Raw genomic sequence first — 21,556 nt, 5'->3', positions numbered from 1 at the left:
CTTCCGTCCTTTTAATTCGACCGCAAGCAAATAATATTTATTATCTTTCACTCCATTGGAGTTACTTTCTGGTGTTTCTTCGAAGTAAACCCCCTTCACTCGATTTGGGGTCAGAAGAAATGATTTATCTACAACTTTTTGTCTGTGAAAAAGCCTTTTCTCAGGGATAGATCACTGTCACTGCATTGTAAAACAATATTCTCGCGGTCATAATGCAACATAAACGACCTCAATGAACTTACAATCCAAAGATAACGTTACACTTGCGTTGGAAATTGAAAAAAATATGTATATATCCTCCACCTGCGGTTTTTAGATTTCTACGATCTCGCGTTTCTGAATTAGCGTACAATTTCATATATCTTTATTGCTGGAGATATAACTCGTTGCATTTTTTTTTTGATGAATATGGTTGAGACGAGGGAATGCTTCAATTTGATTTTTCTGTTACGTCGAAATCACATAATCATTTGAAATTGGGACCAATTTTGAATGAGCTCGTGCAAGAAAGGATAAAATAAATCCATAAAATGGGAAAGGAATGTGGAAAAGTCAAAGTATCTAATGATAATCCGAATCGACTGGTGGAGATATGTATTCCCGGGTAAAAAAAATTTAATCGGAATATTTTTTCGAAATTTTCAAAAAATTTTTCAGATAATTTTTTTTATGAAACACAAAAAAATCGGAAAGGAAAATAGTTTCATTTTTGGGAAAGGTTTTCAAAAATTTTTCAAAGCATTTCTCAAAAATAAAATTGTTTTGTTCCCCGATTTTTTTTTTGTTTCAAAAGAAAAATTTTCCGAAGAGTTTTCCAGTAAAATTTTGATAAATTTGGAAAAAATATTTCGATTAAAATTTTTTTTTTACCCGCCTTGATAATTATCTCTTTTTGGTCATTGAAAATCGGTGAAATTGAAGATCGATTAATAATTGCCGTGAATTTCCAAACAAACTCAATAAATTTCCGATTACATTTTTTTTTACCCGGGTTGCGAGTGGGGGAATTATTATCCATCACCCGGGGGATACATCAAATCGATCATAAAGCCATCGAAGGCTGATGTCTGCCAGCGAAAAGGATTTAAATTCTGAATAGGGAGTACCGATTTCCAATAGCACATTCCAGTGGGCATTTGACGACTGGAATAGTGTCTGGATACATTGTTGACTGGTATATTCACGTGGCCCTTCCTCTTTGGGAGAACCCTGAGGCACACCCTGGGTATGCAGATGAATATAAATATGAAACACGAGATCGTTTTATGCCACCTACGAACAAACGATCATACCCTTTTTATTCATCGGTCCACGACGAGGGTGAAGCGGATGCATCGTTTTACGATCACACGAATGAGATTATATTGTTTTAAAACTGACAACAATATCCTCCCGTCCAGGTTGACTGACATTTATGAAAACTTCCCCGAGTATTTACGCCAAATGCATTTCACCCAAACAGCACATTCACGGAGAGAAGAGATAATTATTGGAAAGTGACAATTACACTTTTAATATTTCGGCTCATTACCCAGGTCTTCGGCCATTCTCAGTTCATGATTGATGGCCAAAAGGATTCCCTCATTTTTATGAGTTGGAAAATTTCCAATTAGAAAGTGCCGAAGGAAAATATCAAAATTTCCTCACTGCTCCTGAATTATAATTACTCACTACTTCGAGTTCATGAGTCATTTGTGGTCGTGTTGAAATTGAAAAATAAAATCAATTGCATGGGAGATTTATCTCGAAACAATTTTCTATGTAGATTCAATGGCGTAGAGTTGCGCAATGTAACGAGGGATCTCCCGTCCATTAATCGTTGGCTGCCTCTTCAATCACGTTTCCCTCGCATAAATTCCCTCTTTTCCTCCTGACGCCTTCCAAGATACCCCCAAAGACATCGACTGACATTTTTCCGTTTTTTCCCCTTTTTTTTCTTTTTTTCTTCTCCGTTCCTTCGTTTTTTCTCTCAACATGCACAACTTTTTCATTTCTCCTCGCATTTATGGCTCTGCGTTGGCGATGGCTCGCACACACAAGCTTTTGAAGTAGCTGAAGAGATATTATGAATACAACTTCGTCATGATTCCACGCTTGATTGTGAAACAGTACACAGTGCAATACACTGCACGTACACTAAACAATGGTGGATGCCAGCAATCAAATGTACATGCACTCGATGTATGCGAAAATGCTGTTGGGACAGACACCTACTTGGTCGTTCAATCTGCCATTGCAAGATATGATTTGACGATGACAGAGTGCCAATGCATCTAGCTCGAAACCAGTCGATAGCCGAATCATTCTGTCAGTGATTGATGGACGATCATGCAGTACCAGGTGACAATTATCTGAAACAGATATTGAAATATCAGTCGCAGTCATCGGAATTTTCCATTTTTCAACCTTCGAAATTGTTCAGCAAATAATTCCTCAGTAGGAATTATATAACATATTAAATATATATGATATAGATATTGAATTAATTATTCAATTCAATTATTTTTTAATTTTTTCATTAATATGGATGGGCAATTACATAATATGATAAATCGAATGATGAATGATTAATGATTATTTTATCAATTCGAAATTTCAAGTGGAATTTTCCAGTACTTCCAGTAAAAATTCTCCTGGAATTAGAAAAAGGGAAAATAGAACCGAAGGCCAGTCTCTTATTCTCTGACAGTTAGTCCCCAAAAAACAAAGTGTCCATCAATAGTGCCGTCGGGGCATAAATATTGTAAGTAGTTTGCTGAGAGGATGGAGTTCTCGTATGCTCTCTTGAACGAATGTGGCACGAGGACATGTGTTATTACCCGACGTCTTTTGTCACTGAAAACAACGTCCGATTCACAGGCCGAGTTACAGCCGACAATTTGTACATAAGTTAAAAAAAATAAAAAGGGAGAGACAAAAAAAAATAGAAAACGATGGATGAAAACCTGAGAAGGTGTGGTCGGAGGAAAAACTCAATCATGAAGTCTCGACGGGGAATAATGAAGTTGATGGCTTGGAGGCTGACTCTAGTGACTATGTAATGACATTTTTTCTAACTCCAGGATGTAGTTGAGTTGTTGATCACGGGGTCTTGTGCATGAAGAAGTTTAAGTGTCGTGTATGCTAGGTAATGAAGACGCAGCATCACGACGTGAGTTTCCCAGAACCCAACTCAACAATTCTCCAAGACTAAAACTCGTATTACCGTGTATCCTCTAGGCTGTTTGAGATAAAAATGAAAGCAAAAGGGTAATATGAAGGAAAAAGATGAAGATCCAATAGGCATTGATAGGAGGAGAAGGGGTGAATTACCATTCAGTGATTCCTGATGGCTTCATTATCCGTTTTATTTATTTTTCCATGTGCAAGCCCTTCGGACGTTTCAATCCGGGGCTGAGAAAAAAAATAAATAAATAAAAAATATTGAGTTTCAAATGCGCCCTGGGCTGTGGCTCATTAGAATTCTCATTGTGACATGTTTATTCTCTCAGCGGAGAAAATAAAAGAGGAAAGCCTTTCAAAATTTAATTGACTCGATGCGTGAGTCTAGTCTCCCTTGTTTATCGATGCATTCCGGTGCTATCATCGGGGATATCTGGTGGGGCTCTTGAGAGAGAAAGGGTGACAAAAATCAAACCGCTAATTGCGCACTTCGATGGACGTGCAATGTTTGAAGTGCAGAGGCTCACGTATGGGCGCTTTCACTTGCTGGGATTTTCTTTGTCGTTTGTTAACGAGCTGGCAGATTCATTGACACTTGGAGAGTTGACTTTTCAACCCAGAAAACGTTACTTCAGCATTGCGAGAATTCTTGATGGGAATTGACAAAAAATTAATGGAATATTCTATTTTTAAACACTTGAACAATCGCCAAATAATTCGCTGAAAATTTATTCAGTTTGATTGGAAATTCAGGGCAATTATTAATCGATTTCCAAAATTTCACGGATTTTCAATGACCAAAAAAAAAACATAATTATCAAGGCGGGTAAAAAAAATTTTAATCGGAATATTTTTTCCAAATTTTCAAAACATTTCTGGAAAATTTTTCTTTTGACACGAAAAAAAAATCGGGAAACAAAACAATTTTATTTTTGGGAAATGTTGTGAAATTTTTTTCAAAACCTTTCGCAACAATAAAATTGTTTTGTTATCCGATTTTTTTTGTTTCATAAAAAAAAATTCTGAAAAGTTTCCCGGAAATTTTTTGAAAATTTGGAAAAAATATTCTGATTACAATTTTTTTTTACCCGGTAATGAAGAATTCCAAATCGCAACTTCTAATTCATTAATTCTAAAATTCAAGTGTAATTTCCCAACCGCGTGCCTTGATTAATTCTCCATGCATAAAACTATCTAATAAATGATGACCATACCTAATAAATCGTGGGGCGGTGGTAAAAAGTGATTTTATGAAAGTTCAAAATATAAGTTATCGGAGAAATTGACATGATTCCCGTTATGGTAATTTCTACTTTCTACTCGTCAAATTCATAAATAAAATGACAATATTTTCCCTCTCAACGAGTAAAAGGAAATACCACCATTCCCGGATTTCCATTAAACACAAAAGAAAAACTGGGTCATGTTGGGGTATACATGAACGTTCTTTTGTGCTGATTCCGAAGAGGCAGTATTTAATCTGGGTCGTCGTAGCGGTACAATGAGATACAACCGATGGAAATACTCGAGTTTGTACTCTGAGTTGAGGTGTTCTCTCTTACAGTGTGTGGGTTGTCAACCGATTGACCGATTTAACGGTCATCACCACCGTTAAAGGCCTAGCCGGGGTATTCCAAACAAACAATCCTTTCAACAGAAACCAAAATAAATAAAAAACAAAAAAAAAACAAGGAAATAAACCGGAGGGACTTAATGAGACTTTACTGTTTCTTTCGCGGAATTTATTAATGGACCCAGCGACTTCCTGGACGATCAGTTCGATCCTCGAAAGGACAGGAGAACCCGTTCCCTGAGACTGGGTCACCCATATCCTCTCGATAGCCCCTCATTCCAATGGCATATCCGATTATTTCCGAAGTATCTGACTCAAAACATAAACTCCAAAATGCATTCACTCGAGTATTAAATGTTGGCAGCAGCAGTGACTCACCAATGCCTATAATTTTCGTTGAAAATACGTCAGTGTGATTTAAGACTCCTTCCCCAATTTTTTTTTTTTCGATTCATCCGACCTTGAAAGGGTCTTCCCGACACAACAAAATGGGGAAGCATCCTCAGCAACCTCGTAAACGTCCAATACCCAATTTTGGGATCATCTCAGCCTTGAAATTTCTCGTGAGACAAAATGCGTCCTTGTGCGTTCACAAATGCCAGCCGCTAGGATCAGGAGGGGCTTGCGAACTTGAAAATAAAGAATAAAGGTTCAGGGGCACGTGAGGCGAAAAAAAAAAATAGCACGTGGAATTAAATTGGGCGACAGGTACGATCTGGCGGCTCCTAAGAAATCGAAACCGTTGTCTTCTGGAGGAATCCACCGAGGGACGTCCCAGTTGTTCTCCCCAAATAACAGAAAAAATAAATAAACAAATAGAGAATCAACGAATGAAAAAGTCCGATCACCAGCGAGTGCATCCAGTCGGGGACATTTTTATCTCCCCATTTGACGATTTATCCCCTGAATTCAGAGATTTTTCTAGGGAGGACGTTCCATTCCCAGAATTTCAATTCCACCGATTAAAACCACGAGTTTATGGTGATGTCACATGGTTTTCTGCGATTGGGTAAATTGAGAAGAGAAATGTGACAAGGCTGTCCCATAATCTACCCAAACACTTGACGAATTAGCGTTTGGTCATCAAAAAGTACAAGTGTCAATAGATCGTGAGAAAAACTCGAGGAATCGCACACCCCGGAATGATTAAACATGTAAATATATTCAATGAAGGTGATTATATGGAGCTCCTGCAGCGAACTTGATCCAGTCTCCAGCATCAGCCTCGATTGATCAACGCAAGACCACAAATGGAGCCCCACAATTCTCCAATAATAAGAAATAAGAGCGCGTGAATATTCATTTTTATTGAAATAATTCTGCTAATCATTGAGAGATGATTACCATCTCCATGAATAACATGATTCAATTGCGAAATGGATGATGCCTGGAGTTTTAATAATAACTCTAGGTAAACCCTGAGTCCCTGGAGTATTCTGCTCATTCTCTGAGATTAGATGATGGATTAAGAAAACGAGAGTAGCCTCGCAGCCACACCACAGGATGATGAACATTTTTCTTTTTCTTCTCCTTTTTTTTTTCATAAAATCTCCATTGGTGTGCGCAATGGGGCGAGGCCGACCGCACTGGTGTCATCGAGCACTCCCTCCCACTGTTTTAATCCACCACTATTTTGTAATTCCTCGATATATAAGTTCACCGATCTCTAATCCTTACTCTCATTATGACCGAGCTGCACTGGACATTGATGGGATTGTTCAAGGATTCAGTGAATTCAGTTCATGTCATAGATGAATTTCAAGTATCCACTTACCAGCGTCAATATCAATTGCACAATTCTACAGTTGTTAAAACACCTGAGGATGCCCGTGTACACGAGTTTTATCGTTGATTTAATGGTGTGACGACATTTGGCAACTCGATGTCCGTCAAAACACACCGGAGTGGTACATCCCATACGGCCAGGTCCTTGCGTCATTCGTTCTTAGTCTCTCAGTCATTTTTTTTTCCTTCCAAAAATGGTATTAACAACCGTTGAAGGTGTTTAAATCGACGGCACACGTTTTACCAACGCACCTTTGATGTCTTGTCATTATCACCCGAGTCAATCTCTTTTTTGGAAAATCAAAGGTGTCATAATTCGAGCCACCGAAATGGTAGACACCTTGGCACTAATGTCACTGTACAGGAATTATTTCGTTTATCTTTATTTGATTCTCTGCATTATTACTTCTTGAATTGTCATGGAGAAACATTAAGGCCAATTCTAAATCACTCATACGTGAGAGCATAATTATTTCTTCTTGATTTATAATTACCGAGTGTATCCTTTACCACTCGATTTATCCAGACCACAATGTAGATCTCATGAGCTATCCCAGTAATAACCCAGATATTATGCAATAGTAAGCACCTGCAAACGTGCATCATCGCCTCGGACTCTGTCCTATTCCCACTTGTTTTTTTTTTATTACTTCTTTTTCATTTACGTCAATTATTTACGAGTTCTGACGACTCGCTCGCCGCAATCATCATTCACTTAGACTCATCTGACTCCGTTGGTCATCACCATTATCATTTTCCACTTGGTGTCCTACTCCATCCTGACATTCCTTCCCATCTGGATTTCTCGGGAGTAATTTATTTGTTCGCTGGCTCGTTAAATGATGCCCCACTGATGGATTTATAATATTGCTGGATGGAAGACAATGGATTCTCAACTCTTGACATTTGTGGGTTGAACGAATTTTGTTAATATCGGGTGAATGAAACCCTGAACTTGGATATGTTGGAGAAACGACGGGTACCATATGCCGAGGAACTACCGCAGTGCTAAAGTTGCCTCGAGCATTACACGCCTGTCCAACGCCATTCGCTCGGTTTTTATTATGCACCAGCTCCTCTCCACCGATATCCCGGTGTGCTAAAGACACTCCCGAAGACAGGCGAATTATCTGTATAATTTAACCAACAGGAATTTTTAGTTTCAATCTATTGAATCCCTCCAACCGATGATTGATCAAAATATCTATCAATTTTGTCAGTTATTTTTTTGTGTGGAATTGATTATTACTTTGGATCCTGTGAGAGCAGTGAATAGCGAAGGTCTTGACCCTCTGGGTAAAAATTTCATCGTAAAACAACAATAACGACACCGACGGCTAATTAATTTTCCTTCACATCAAAATTCCTGGTGGTCTATTTTTAGATATCCACCTCCTGGAACATCTCCGACTTGATGATTTTTATCGGACGAACACGACGTGAACAAAAAATCATCGAGATCTCGAGTGCAAGTGGTGGAGAAGCCGTCCTTGATCCTCGGTGAAGTGCTTTAATGGTGAAATTGCATTGGTCATTAAGAGCCCGAGGCATTTTCCTTTTGAATTGAAAGAAAAATCAGGGCTGGAGCTTCTGCTCACTCAATTTCTTGCTGAAAAAAAAATAGACGTGTCACTCGAAAAAACTTGTTCGACTGAAGATTTCTCAATGATTTTTTCATTTTATTGCTGATCCACTTCCACGAGATAACGGCCATTAATAATCGCGAGATTAAATTGAACGGGGCGTTTATCTGATTAAATCCCTATTCTCAGGCTCTGAGGCTCGACACGAGAGAATTGTCAGGGCTCAATATTCTATGGGGCACATAAATTTGTTCTGGCTATAAAAATTAACTCATGCATTCCGATGTTTCGTAAAACATGACTCTCTTTTAACGTCAAATAAATTGAGGAATTATGAAATCAATTTTCTAGGCGAGTTACTGCGGAGATGATAAGTTCACACTGGTGAATATTTCTTGGAATTTCAGTTGCTAAATCATTTGAATTTTCGAGTACATGAGTTTAAATTCTATTTTTATTCAAATTATATTTCCGATTTATCCTGAAAGTATTAAACTGGAATGAGTGAATTTTTTTCGAGGCCAGTTTTCAGCCAATATCTCCGAATCGACTGAACATACAGAATTTTTCATAGAAACATTTTTTATAGCGAATGATAAGACCTACAAAAAAGGTCTCTCTGAAAAAATCGTTATCTTCCTCCGATTCCGCGATATCGAGTACAAATTGTCCTCGAAAAGAAAGCAGTCATCCAAGTTTATCACTTCGCTACACAATTAAACCATTTATTAACCAAAATTGTTAAAAATTACAACAATAATTCTCAGTATATCCAAGATATAAATAAATTGGTGGACCTTTCGGGATGATTATTGGTCGCTGGAATGTCGTAATGGGGGACAAATTAATATAACAATTAATATGCGGAGTTGAGTGGAAATGAATTTAATGATCAAACTAATGCAGAAAATGAATACGAGGGGCGAAAAATGGCATGGGTTTATGCAAGGTTGTGACCATGACGCGCCCACGGATATTATTATGAAATCATAAAGATGCCAGGAATCGCGGTAATCAATGCACTCTCACGTTACACACTCATGACGTATTTTTTACATCCACTGGCAATCTCATTAACATTATTGCATTGTCCTTCCGCTATTGACATTTTCCCAAGAAAATGTGAATCAATCGGTAGATAAAAATCATCATGTTTATGAGTTTTTTAACGAGTGACTTTCACTGTTTGCCAATGGTGTTCGTAAATTCATTTCCTCAAACTGATTTTAATGGTCAATATTTATTCGACCGGAGCAATAAATTTTTGTCTAGGCAGACATCGATGTAAAAAATTGAATCAACTGAAATTGTTTAAGTCTGGCTGGTTATCATAATGAAGCGACTGATTATTATTGTTTTATGGTATTAGACAAGATGTTGCTTGTGGGGGAGATATTTAACAATTAGTCTCGGTGTATTTTCTCACATTTTATTGGACCCCGGGGGTCTTGCTTGGAGGTGGTCCCAGACAATGCCCAATCATCCACACTAGATCGATCAACAAATTATTATTTATCGGATTATTCTACTGATTCGTAGTTACTCAATCGCCTCGTGAAATTCATTGTCATTGCAAAATAATTCGAGTTATTGATATTGAGAATGAAGTAAAAGTTATTACGAGTGAATGGTGGCGAGTCAATCAAGATGGTGAGGACAAGTGGAGCGAGTAAAATTTGTGCTTGAACTTTAACGAGTGTTTGTACCGGTGAAACGACAAAGTGCCGCCCCCTCGAGGGGGTATCACCGGTTTTATACTGGGGAAAGCCGGTTTTTCCATTTGAATTGCCGCCTGTAATTTCAACAATTGCATTTTCTTTTTTCTCCCTACGGGTATTTCAATGCCGGTTTGAACCCATTCCACTGGCATAACTTTGAGAAATTAATATACAACCGTTGACATTTAAAAAATAGAAATTGATATCATGCGGTGAATATCAACCGCTCGCAGAATAGGATAATATTTTTGAGAAGACAATAAATTCAGGGGTTTAATTGGATACTAACGAGCCGCGAATTAAAATAGATTAAGGTGGCCGTTATCATCCCCTCGTTTAGCCGCAATTAAAGTAACTAACATTTTAACCATTGTCGAGTTATAAAGTACGAAACCGGATTCTCCCCCAATCGCATGAGCCACTTCAATTGCAATGAATGCATTTTCGCAATGAAAATAGTTTGAAATAGTTCATTACCGCTAGTTAGTCGGATTCATCGGTAGAATGAATATTCATTGCATTATTGGATAATTGCACGTGAAATTTCAAGTAATAAATTTTGTTATTCTTTACAACAACCGACTGACGTAGTTTCTGTGGAATTCATTGAAGAATCAGTGAATTTTTTAAATCTTCCAGTAATTCTAAATTTTTAAGTGCATATGACATTAAAAAACCGTGAAAATGTGTTAAATCCAAAAAAATCAAAAATTTCTCTGAATTTTCATTCTACTGAAAATTTAAACTTTCGTTAAAGAATCGATTATTATTTAAAATGAAAATCCCAAATTTCTGGAAATTTTCACATAAATAAAAATTTCAATAATCGGAATTTAATTCAAAGTAATGACAAAAATTTCTGGGGAATTCTTCATTAAAGAATGAGTTAATTTTTCAATTTTTAATAATTACTCTTTCAATTTATTAAAAATTTGATTATCACTCGTCCTAAAAAATCCAATCTTCATATTAATTGAATTCAAACTCAGATAATTGAAAATTCAGATAATCTCGTGAAATGAGACAATATCTTGTATCCGACTGTCGAATTCTTGGTGCAGACACGTGTTATTCCATTTCAATGCCTTCTTGGGTGTACGTTGTACTTCATTCCCTCCAGACACACGTAATATCACCAAAGTGCAAATTGCCAGACGGTGGAGGCTACAGCGGTTGGTTGAAAAACCGCAGACGAAGATGAGAGGCACAGGCGAACGTTAAAATACTGAAAGAAAAGGATAAACCGCTCTTCACCTGTAGCTCTTCTATTTTTATTTTCTCTCACCCCTCGACACGAATGATTTTAAAACCGCACACCAATGGCGAATGCCTGGGCCTGATCGGGAAATAGTAAAGAGACTGTCAATACCAATATTGAGTATTGACTGCATGCCATTTCAATAGCTCACGTGCTTACGCGTGCGAGCGCATGCCCCTGTCGATTGTACTCGATAAAATTACAGTAGTTTTTTTTATTTTCTCAATCATTCGTGCAGCCACTAAATACCTGCCACGCACCTGAACATTTCCCTGTGCAACGTCATTTCATAATGTAGTTTAATGTTCGGATTAATGTATCAGTGGGATTTTTTTTATCGTTGTCGGAGGGTCGTTTGTTCGTTGCGATACGAGTTGTTGGATTGAGCGATTAGACACCGATTTGAGCGATTTTCATGCAATACTGCGTTTGACGGCTTTCCTTGCGGCAATCATTTCAATTTATTCAATATGAATGGATTTATTTTTTATCTTATTATTGGTGGCGTATGGTCTATCTCAATTATGGGTTTTGATCCATTTTTTATTTATTTTATTGATAGAAGGGTATTTATTTAATTGGTATTATCGCAGTACTGAGTCATTATCCAGTGGACTAGGTCCGTTACTTATCATTAATATTTGTTAAACAAACAACAACAATTAAAAAACGTAAATATAGTCACGCAAAATTAATTTATATTTCATAAATCAATTGATAATAAACAGAACGATGAAAATTAAATTTGAAAACAAATTAATTATTGATATATAATTATCATTAATTAATTTATAATTTTTTATCTATTCATTTTATTGTATCTTTTTAAATTTAAATATAACAGAAATTTTTTTTCGACTCCAGTTTTTCGCCAATATTTCGAAATGGAAGAGAGATAGCGTTATTTTTGTAAAGACACCTTTCACATAGAATCACCAGATCTACAGAAAAGGTATTAACAAAAAAATACCAATCTTCCTTCAATTCCAAGATATTCCCTGAAAACTGGTCTCGACAAAATGCTGCACTTGGCATATTTCTGATGGCGATTTATCGAGTGATTAGGACAAATTCCTTGATGTATAAAATTAATAATGAGCCTCGTTGTTCGTTTTAACAATTGTTATTGAATATTTAAACCGGACGTTTAGTGCACCGTTAAATTAATACCCCGGCAATATATAAATAATGGTTTCAACTAAAAGTTTAAAGCCCACAGCCATTTGCGGTATAGCCCTTATATCCCCATCACTCTTGACATTCGCGTATGGGCATCGTTAAAGAAATATACCACCCCCGTTCCTCTCGTCCTCAGTAGCAAACTAACAACGTCGTGAATAAAATGACTCCTGGGTATAAATCGAGAACCGGTCGTTCAGCGACGAGAACTCTTGTAGAACTCCTTCTTTCCTCAGTCATTGGTATATATCGAGTATCGAATGTATATATCGAGAGAATGACGATAGGCATTGAGATCATTATTACGTCTCAAAGTTGAAAACATGGGACAGAGTTGAATTCACTAAACTCGTTTACGATTGAAGATACATCTCGAAAAGTGCATCATTGAATAGATCCAAGGGATTCCCATCAATCCTCAAGACGTAGGGTCATCGCTCCTTCATCATTCCATCGATAAATTAATCCAACAATTTTCAAACAGATATTTTCCATTTCCATTCGATTATCCTCCAATAGTTTCGGTGGATATTAATCGTTTCATTATGTGTTGTATGGCTTGTCAATGGGACAAGCGTTTATTTATCGTCGGTGTATATTATTGGTTATTTATCGATGTGACATGGCAAGTTTATTTGCTTACCTCTCGGTTCAGTGCGATTTGTTAATGGTAATTGCTCGGGTAAAAAAACAATTGTAATAGGAATATTTTTTTGAAATTTTCAAAAAAATTTTGGAGAATTTTTCAGAATTTTTTTATGAAACAGAAAAAAAATCGGAGAATAAAATATTTTTCAACAAAAATTTTTCAAAAATTTAAATAGGAAAATTTTTATAATTTCTAGAAAGTTATAAAAAAAATTTTCCGAAACAAATTCTTGGAGAGTTTTTCAAAACATTTCCCGAAAATATAATTGTCTTGTTTCCCGATTATAGAAAATTCTCCCGATTAAAAAATTTTCTGAAAAGTCTTCCAGAAATTTTTTGAAAATTTATTCCGATTATAATTTTTTTTTACCCGGGTGGTTTGAACGCTGATGAATCCGTTTTATGCGAATTACTTCAATTGGTTTCTAATTCGAAATCATTCGGTCTAGCTCATCCTGAAGTTGAGGCATTAGTGCACCTCGTGGAATAATTATGAGGGTGATTTAGCCCGGAGGAATTGAGTCATCCATCTCCATCCTCCAGTGCGAATTTTTATCGTTGAGAATCGAATTACTCTGGAATTTAAATTCACCTGAAAATTGAAGTGCAATTTTCACCAACACCCGCAATCGCACTCAAACGAGATTGCAATTTTTCCATTCGTTTTCCTACAAGTGAATTTAATCGTGTGAGAATCAATTGAATTGGCAAATAAAAATGAATATAAAGACGTAGAAACTTTCGATGTGAATTGCATGAAAATTTAATCGTACACAATTTCTATTAAGAAACGAAAAGTAACATGCACGTTTATTCTCATGGGATTGTTATGGAGAGGGAAAAATCGATGGGCGATAACTCTTCCGATCACTAGCACGCTATCGACTCTTTCACTTTTTCCCCCATTTTTCATTCATTTTAAAGATCATTTAACCTTTACGCAAGTCGATGATGGAAAACCAACGCCTTTTGACGTGCGTTGAAATTGGGTGAATTACGATTTAGGGCTCATATGGGGGATAAACATGGTACAGAGAATTAGACAAGATGATGGATTGGTATGATACTGACGGCCTCAATGACTTCACTGATTTTGTAAACGCTGTAGGTACCATTGAACACTCATTGACCAGAGTATCGATAACCCATCGATAAAGCCCATTATTTTCCCATATTATTTTCAGGCATTATTTCCCTCCGACAATCTACAATCTTTTGTAATTTTAATTGCGGTCATGGCAAATAGCCTCGAATAAATAATCAATTGGAGACGTGTTGCGTCCTCAATGATATGTTCTCGAAGAGGATGTTGATTTTTTAATCCACGCGATTAGATCTCATTGTGTAAATTTTTTTAATTTTCAATATTTTTCCCTTTTCTCTCGTCATGTCAACTGATGGACATGGGTATATTCGACAGGTTATCGTGTGTCCCATGAATAAACTTTACACACTCTTTCCTAACTATGCGATGATTGTGATGCGGTTACACGAGGCACACCGTGTTAGAAATACTATTACGTCAGAGTGCAAATGCCTCTCGTTTCCTTATTTGATTTCCTGCATTCAATTCGAATATTCATTCGCCGGATTTTCCCAGGCCATTCCGGAAAAACTCGAGGTGTTTCCCACCCTCTGCGTCACCTCATTTTATATCTCCATTCGATTTCCTATTTTTTTATTCATATTTAATGTCATCGTCGGAAGGGAGGGTAGAGTAGAAGTTCGATAACCTCGGTGAAGTATTTTGGAGATAAAACATGTGGAGATAAAAAAATATATTAGTGAGACAATGAACACGCGAGGTGATTCAACCCGTTCTATGCCAATTGTCGCAATTTTTGAGCCACGATTTTCGTCGGGTTAATGTGTTTTTGCATGTCAAGAGTAATTGTATGAGAGTTGAAACGTCGTGGAATGGATTTTGCAATTCCCCCGAGGCATGTCCGGATTTGGTACACGAGATGTCTCGAGCAATTTACATTACGTTTCGGTGTTTTTCCCTTGAGAAAGCCGACGATCTCTCGGTGTCCCAGTATAAATCAAGATGTCCCATCGTTTTTGGCAAAGGCAAGAGGCCCTGGAGTAAAAAAAATTACAGCGAAAGTGAAAAAAACATCGGAATTATCCCCTGGGGCACGTACGAATGTTAATTAAACGAGGGGTAGGACGAACGGTTAATAGATATTTGTGTGTTAACACGGGTGGGTGAGTGATGAGGGTGGGGGGTACTTGCGAGTTGATTAATTTGGCGAGGGAAAAGAACCCGCCATTTCTCGGCCTCTCATTTTTCTCCTGTCTCATTTTATCCACACGCTAAGGAGTCGGGATGCACTGAATTCCCCTACCTCCTGCACTCAACACTTTTCACGCAAAACAATGATAAATACCAGTCGTGTTAATGATGAGATATAAAAGTGTTGGGCGATGGTAATCAGTATCCTGTTCAGAAAAAAGAAAAATGAAAAAGAGAAAAAAGAAAAAAGATAGAGAGAAAAAAGAAAAAAGAAAAATTTAATTCTGGTGGAATTTAATCGCAATCACATCGGCTCATTTGGTGAAATTTAAGGGTACGAAAAAAATCATACTGTGTAATTTCCTTGTCGTTTTCGCGAGGTAGCTTCCCCGTTTCTTCAAGCTTAACGATAATGAGAGAGATGTGGCTATCTCCGGGCTCTCAATTTAATTTAGCCTCTTGGTGCACATGTTAAAGAGTCTCGTGCCGCGATTCAGGTGTACATCGGTATCAGGTCTCATTTTTATTTAGCATCTCGTCTCCTGGAGCACGCGTGCATCCTCACCCCGCGGGTAGTCCTCAGTCCACAATGTTTATGCACCGAGAAAGGAAAAATTATCCAAATTTAAAGACTCGAATCTTTCGAAATTCTCAATTACGCTCTTCATGTTTTATGAATGAGAAATTACTCGGTGTAATTCGATGAGGCGTTAAAAAATTGGTGAAAAAAAAAAAAAAAGAATAATTATGCAATCCTGAATTTCCATGAATTTTCTAAATATTTGGAAAATCATTGGTTGCAAGTTGCATCAGTTGAACTTAAAATGCATACAAAATTCCGGTACTGTACTCTACATAGTAGAGTATAGACAGAGAACCGCGCGATTCCTTTCACCGAACGGTTCCCATGCTGACGGCACACTATAAACTCAACTATAACCCAACTATAACCCAACTATAACCCAACCATAACCCAACAAGACACTAGGAAGATGTTATAAGAAAATAAGGAAAAACGTCTGTGTTAGCCGGAGGTCTTAAATCCCCCCCGACAAGCTTCCAGATGCATCCTGTATGCATGCCAAACGATGATTGCGCTTTTACCGTTTTCTAAACTCCCCAAGTACCAGCTTTAATGTACCCGAGATTACCGAAGTACTTGAGTGCCTCAAATTCACTGATGCAATGTTTGTACACGGCGTTATGTCCATCGACGGTCAATTCATACTGACTTAACCACCGCGCAAGTGTTGCTTAAAAAAAAAACACTTCAACTGCTCACTTTTGGTACGAATCCCGCGATTTCCATTTTTCCCATCCGATTTATCGAGATGTACATAACGAGTTTTTACCGGTAAATGATGGTAGAACGGTGAAAGTACTCTAGCTCGTCATTTCTGATAGCGAGGATCTCTTATATTTAACACCCGGAAGTCAAAATCTTCACTAAATCCGTTACTCGTCATGTACTTCTTCAAGTATATCCGAAATGACCTGTGATTAGGCGAAAATCTTCATCAGGAGATTATCCTCGAAGCCACCTACATGCTCGTAAATGTAACTCCTTGGCTGCAGGTACAATCTCGTTGCTGCAATTAGACGTTGGTACATCATCTCCAGCGAATTATTACCGTCATTCTTTGTAATAAGGAAACACCGAGACTCGGATTACCACTGAGTCATTAATAAATAATTAAACGTAATCACCATTACCATTAATTAAGAATAAAAATGGGAAAGAATGATTTATCTCGCGGTTTCCATTTCAATTCCGCAAATTCTCCAGAAATCAGTGGGGAAAGTGACGAAAAAAAAAAATCACTGACTTAATTACCGGGAAAATTTATCCTCAGTACTCCCTCATTAGAAAAATAATTATTCATTAATAATTACGTATCATAAACAATACTAAATTTTTTTAATGACATAATCTTCATTATTTTATTATATTTTTTATTATCTCGGGTAAAAAAAAAAATTGTAGTCAAAATATTTTTTCCAAATTTTCCAAAAATTTCGAGAAATGTTTTGAAAATTTGAAAAAAAATATTCCGATTAAATTTTTTTTGACTCGGGATGTGAAATTAAAGGTTAGTTAAAGACATTTGAGGCTGATAATTAATTCAGGGGTAATTAATGAATTAAAAAAAATGTACATAGCGGGAGGATATTTAAATCATGAAGGCCATCAATAACTCGTGCCAATCAAGGGAGTAAAATAAAATGAAGAAGTGGACGTGAAGCATTGACCGCTGGATATGTTTTGAAGGGACGGTGAAGCTGTTCAGGCATATCGCCACAGCCTTCCATAATCCAACTCGTTCTCTATATCTCTCTCGTTCTATTAGCTTGAAGCACCGTATGATAATTCCTCCGCCATTAGTGGTGCCACCCGGGTGATTATTCGAGGTCTGCTACAACGTAACGCACAGCTGGACACTCTTGGATTTTCCAAGATGTCCAAGTGTTAGACGAGTGTCAGCGACCCCACAGGCACAGGTGTCTCCCCAAGAGTCTCCATGACCTTCCACTTGCTCATTAACACCTTGACTCAATGAATTATTGATTTTCATTAATTTTTTGATCATTGGAAATTTTTTAAAAACCTCTCGCTGGATTATTCACGCAATTGCAAATCGTGATACGGGTAAAAGTCGATAGACCTTTGGTACGTCGTAGATGGGCTTTGGTACAGAGGTAAATGGTCTCTTGAGTAAATGGTATGGGGATGAGCTTGTGGAAGGAGGCGGTATACTCGCGTGAGTACACGCGAGTGCATCGTCCCACCGGATGCGCCGCAAGGGGAACCACCGAGTTGAAGGATCCATTTGCATGCTGCAAACCATTCACTGCATCTCCCGACAACTTACCCCCTTCAACCCCATCGTGCTCCTATTTTCTCTTTTTTTTTATTCATTTAACGTACCGGGAATGTGCAATGGGGATTCACCTCGCGTGCAACTATCGGTGCAATGGCTGGACTTTGGCTACCCGCGACAGGTACAACGTACCATTTCTCGTGTTGTTTATAATCCCTCGATGGTTTACAACGACTTGTTGCAGCGAGACTCGTTGGGATATGCTTTACTGATCCCTCGAATCAATAGCTTCAAGTCGTACATGAAACGACAACAGCAGAAAATCAATTGCAATTGAGAGTATTGGGGATTATATTGCTGACATTTTTTTTTGCAATCCAAGATATTAAATCAATTGAATTTTTTATTAGATGAATTTCAATTTAATTTCGATGGAAATAGTCGCTCAATTTCTCATGCAATCGAATTTTTAAGTAATCGTAATTGATATAATTATAAGATACGAAACGGGGGGAAAAAATTGATGGTAGGAATCCGTTATTCAACATTTCAGTTTTTTCCAGAATTTTATTACGCTTGACTGATAAAAAAATTGTAAATTTCCATACAAGGAATTTGACGATCAGAAGCAAAAAATGAGCGATTGAAGTTGGATGCCGTATTTGTTGAGAATGTTTAAAAATAAAAAAGTTAAAAAAACAACAATATAATTAAAAGAAAGAGTTAAATTCGCAAAAAATACTAGAATACTTCATTTTTTGGTGAAAAAAAAAAATGATTGAATCCTGGGAAAGTATTGCTTAAATGAAAATTGGAAATTACCAAAAAAATCCAAGAAATTGACGATTCGTTAAGAAAAATTCCCTATAAATTTATCGGTCTCTCATTTTTATGAAAAATTTCCATTTTTTTATCGGACCTTCAAGTGTAATTTTCCAACAAATATTATAGACTGACCCAATGAATTACGCCAATATTACATGATACCACGGAAGTGTAATATCCATGTGCAATGATAGATTAAATTGGTACAGTCAAACGATTGCCTAAAATTCCATCACGAATTTTCATAGAATTCGCCAACTATTACAGCGACTTCAACTTACGTGTAATTGCACAAGGGACTCCGGCGTATATGAGATTATATTTCACAGAGTGTATACACATGTGTTAATGGAGGCGGTGAAAGCTCAAACACCCACATACGTCGGGAATGGGCAAACAAAAGTGTTGGGTTTTAGTGCTGGTCTATGGGTGGATTGCAAATGATAGTAAAGGTACATGAGGTGGAGCAAGAAGCCGCACTTGTGTGCATATTGCATTCGCTGGTGAATAGAAAAACACGAGAGTCAGGCCAAGTAACTGTAAACATGTGGATAAGACTCACAGAGAAATTCATTTTTATCCCCCCACCGAGATCCAACGGTTATTCATCCTCCAATTATCGATTCCAGATGGATTTTTCATCTCAGGGCATTGAGTCTAGACAAGAACATGTCTATATAAATAATCATTTTATTATTTTAACTTCTTCTCATTGTTTATATCCATAATACACATTTTATATATTTTTATATTATAAATTTTTAGGGATAAATCATCATGGAAAATACTACGAATTTATTTAGAAAGTCAGTGAGACAAAATTCTAGAAAATTATTCATACAAAGAATTGCGCGTATTTTTCTGGTTTCTGAGATATTTTCAAACTGAAAAAATGACTATCATTTTGATTTACCGGTGAGATTTATTCGTCTCCTGAGTAAAGTATACTCGGTTATTTTTTTTTTTCATATCGAAAAGGCAGAAACGATCGGTCTTACACACACTGAGGATGCCAGCAACAAATCATCCCAGCACGTTCCTCACTTCTTATTTTCCCCACCATTTTGTTTTATGAATGGGTTTTATTCGTGTTTTTTCCTTCACACTGGGTACATCGAAGAGTCTCCCAGGGTGACTGTAACTCCAGCCCACACTAGCTGCCACGGCACCTCCAGCATTTTCCCCAGTGAAAAGTCCTTCATTATCCCCGGCTAAATGCGTCGTATCTCATATGAATATACCAGAGGTATATAATGCGCCACCAATTAGCCTAGCATGACAAGTTGGCCGTACTGACAATTTGTAGAAATTGAAGATGACGGTAATTCCCATTGACGGCTCGTGTGATGAATTCTCAATGAGAAATCACTCGCTGTATTTACTCCGCAATTATTATTCAATGCGAGTCAACCAATTTTTTTGTCACTTTATTTTTCAAGGACAATCTCATCATCTTTTTTGAGACTCATCGTTTGCGCAATGCACCTTAAATGGTTTGTTCTTAACCTCGGGAGGAACAAATTACAGATAAGTTGATCAAACATCCGACATTGCGACATTCACGGCAATCACGAAATTTATTTCGTTTATATTTATGATTGTTCAGGTTTTTTTTATTACCGGGATGTGTAGAAGATTGGGAAGAGACTTCCACGAAGTCCTCGACTAGTTTTTTTTTCCCAGGAGATGTTTTTCTCCTCGATCTCGCCCCTTTAATTGCAACATCTCCTGTCGACGACGATGATCGAAAAGTTTGGCAACAGCCCACTCGAAGAGGATTGACTAAAGCAGAGGCTCAATTCGGGGGGTTTGAACGACCCCAGCGGCATCGTAGTACTGCACACTGAAATTTGCCAATTCAAAATTTTCAAAAAAGTATCAGGAGAACAGGAGATCCGAGGAGGTATTCATTGAAATTTTAAAATTCGAATTTTACGAAAAAGTATCAGGATAACAGGAGATCGGAGGAGGTATTCATTGAAATTTTTAAATTCGAAATTTACGAAAAAGTATCAGGGGAACAGGAGATCCGAGGAGGTATTCACTGAAATTCAAAAATTCAAAATTTTCGAAAAAGTATCAGGATAACAGGAGATCCGAGGAGATATTCATTGAAATTTTTAAATTCAAAATTTTCCAAAAAGTATCACGGGAACAGGAGATCCGAGGAGGTATTCACTGAAATATTCAAATTCAAAATTTTCAAAATAGTATCAGGGGAGCATGAGAATCGAGGAGGTATTAACTGAAATTCAAAAATTCAAAATTTTCAAAAAAATATCGGGGGAGCATGAGAATCGAGAAGGTATTAACTGAAATTCAAAAATTCAAAAAAGTATCAGGAGAGCATGACAATTGAGGAAGTATTAACTGAAATTGAAATATTCAATGTTTTATTTGAAAAATTCAGCAATAATGGAAATTCCAGGAAAAAGTGGTGAGTTCTGAGTAGCCCACCTACCGCAGGTACTTAATAAAGACGAATTAACCTCAATGGAGTGTCTTTTATTTTTTTGCCCCTATGTAATCCTTAACCAAGTCCAATTAACCCCTAAACAAAAAATATCAGGAAAACATGAAAATTGAAGAGGTATTCACTGAAATTTTCAAATGTTCAAATTTCAATTTTTTTTTTTGACATTTTTTGGTACTTTTTTTGAAAATACTTTTAGAACATTGGTTTAGAACATTGGTAGGAAAAAACGAAATATCAACCATGTTGCTCAAGGGTAAAAAATGCTCAGCATGGCCCAAAGTTCAAGACCATGGT

The 21,556-nt window shown here is 37.0% G+C and overlaps 2 protein-coding genes across 4 annotated transcripts in view; one reads left to right on the top strand and one right to left on the bottom strand.

Moving 5' to 3' along the window:
- Hr39 (Nuclear hormone receptor FTZ-F1 beta) overlaps positions 1-21,556 on the bottom strand; it is a 151,875-nt gene that overhangs the window by 32,415 nt on the left and 97,904 nt on the right. For all 3 annotated transcript variants that reach the window (XM_011304055.1, XM_011304056.1, XM_011304057.1), the window contains one exon: positions 2,215-2,351. The gene's annotated coding sequence lies outside the window, so the exon portion shown is untranslated. The remainder of the gene's footprint in view (positions 1-2,214; positions 2,352-21,556) is intronic.
- Positions 1-21,556, top strand: part of LOC105266133 (uncharacterized) — a 72,260-nt gene that overhangs the window by 16,050 nt on the left and 34,654 nt on the right. The gene's annotated exons all lie outside the window — the stretch shown is intronic.

The sequence above is a fragment of the Fopius arisanus genome, unplaced genomic scaffold, assembly GCF_000806365.1.
Source record: "Fopius arisanus strain USDA-PBARC FA_bdor unplaced genomic scaffold, ASM80636v1 scaffold00036, whole genome shotgun sequence".
NCBI classification, from domain to species: Eukaryota; Metazoa; Arthropoda; class Insecta; order Hymenoptera; family Braconidae; genus Fopius; species Fopius arisanus.
The sequence above is the reverse complement of the archived record's forward strand: the minus strand, read 5'-3'. Positions and strand labels throughout refer to the sequence as shown.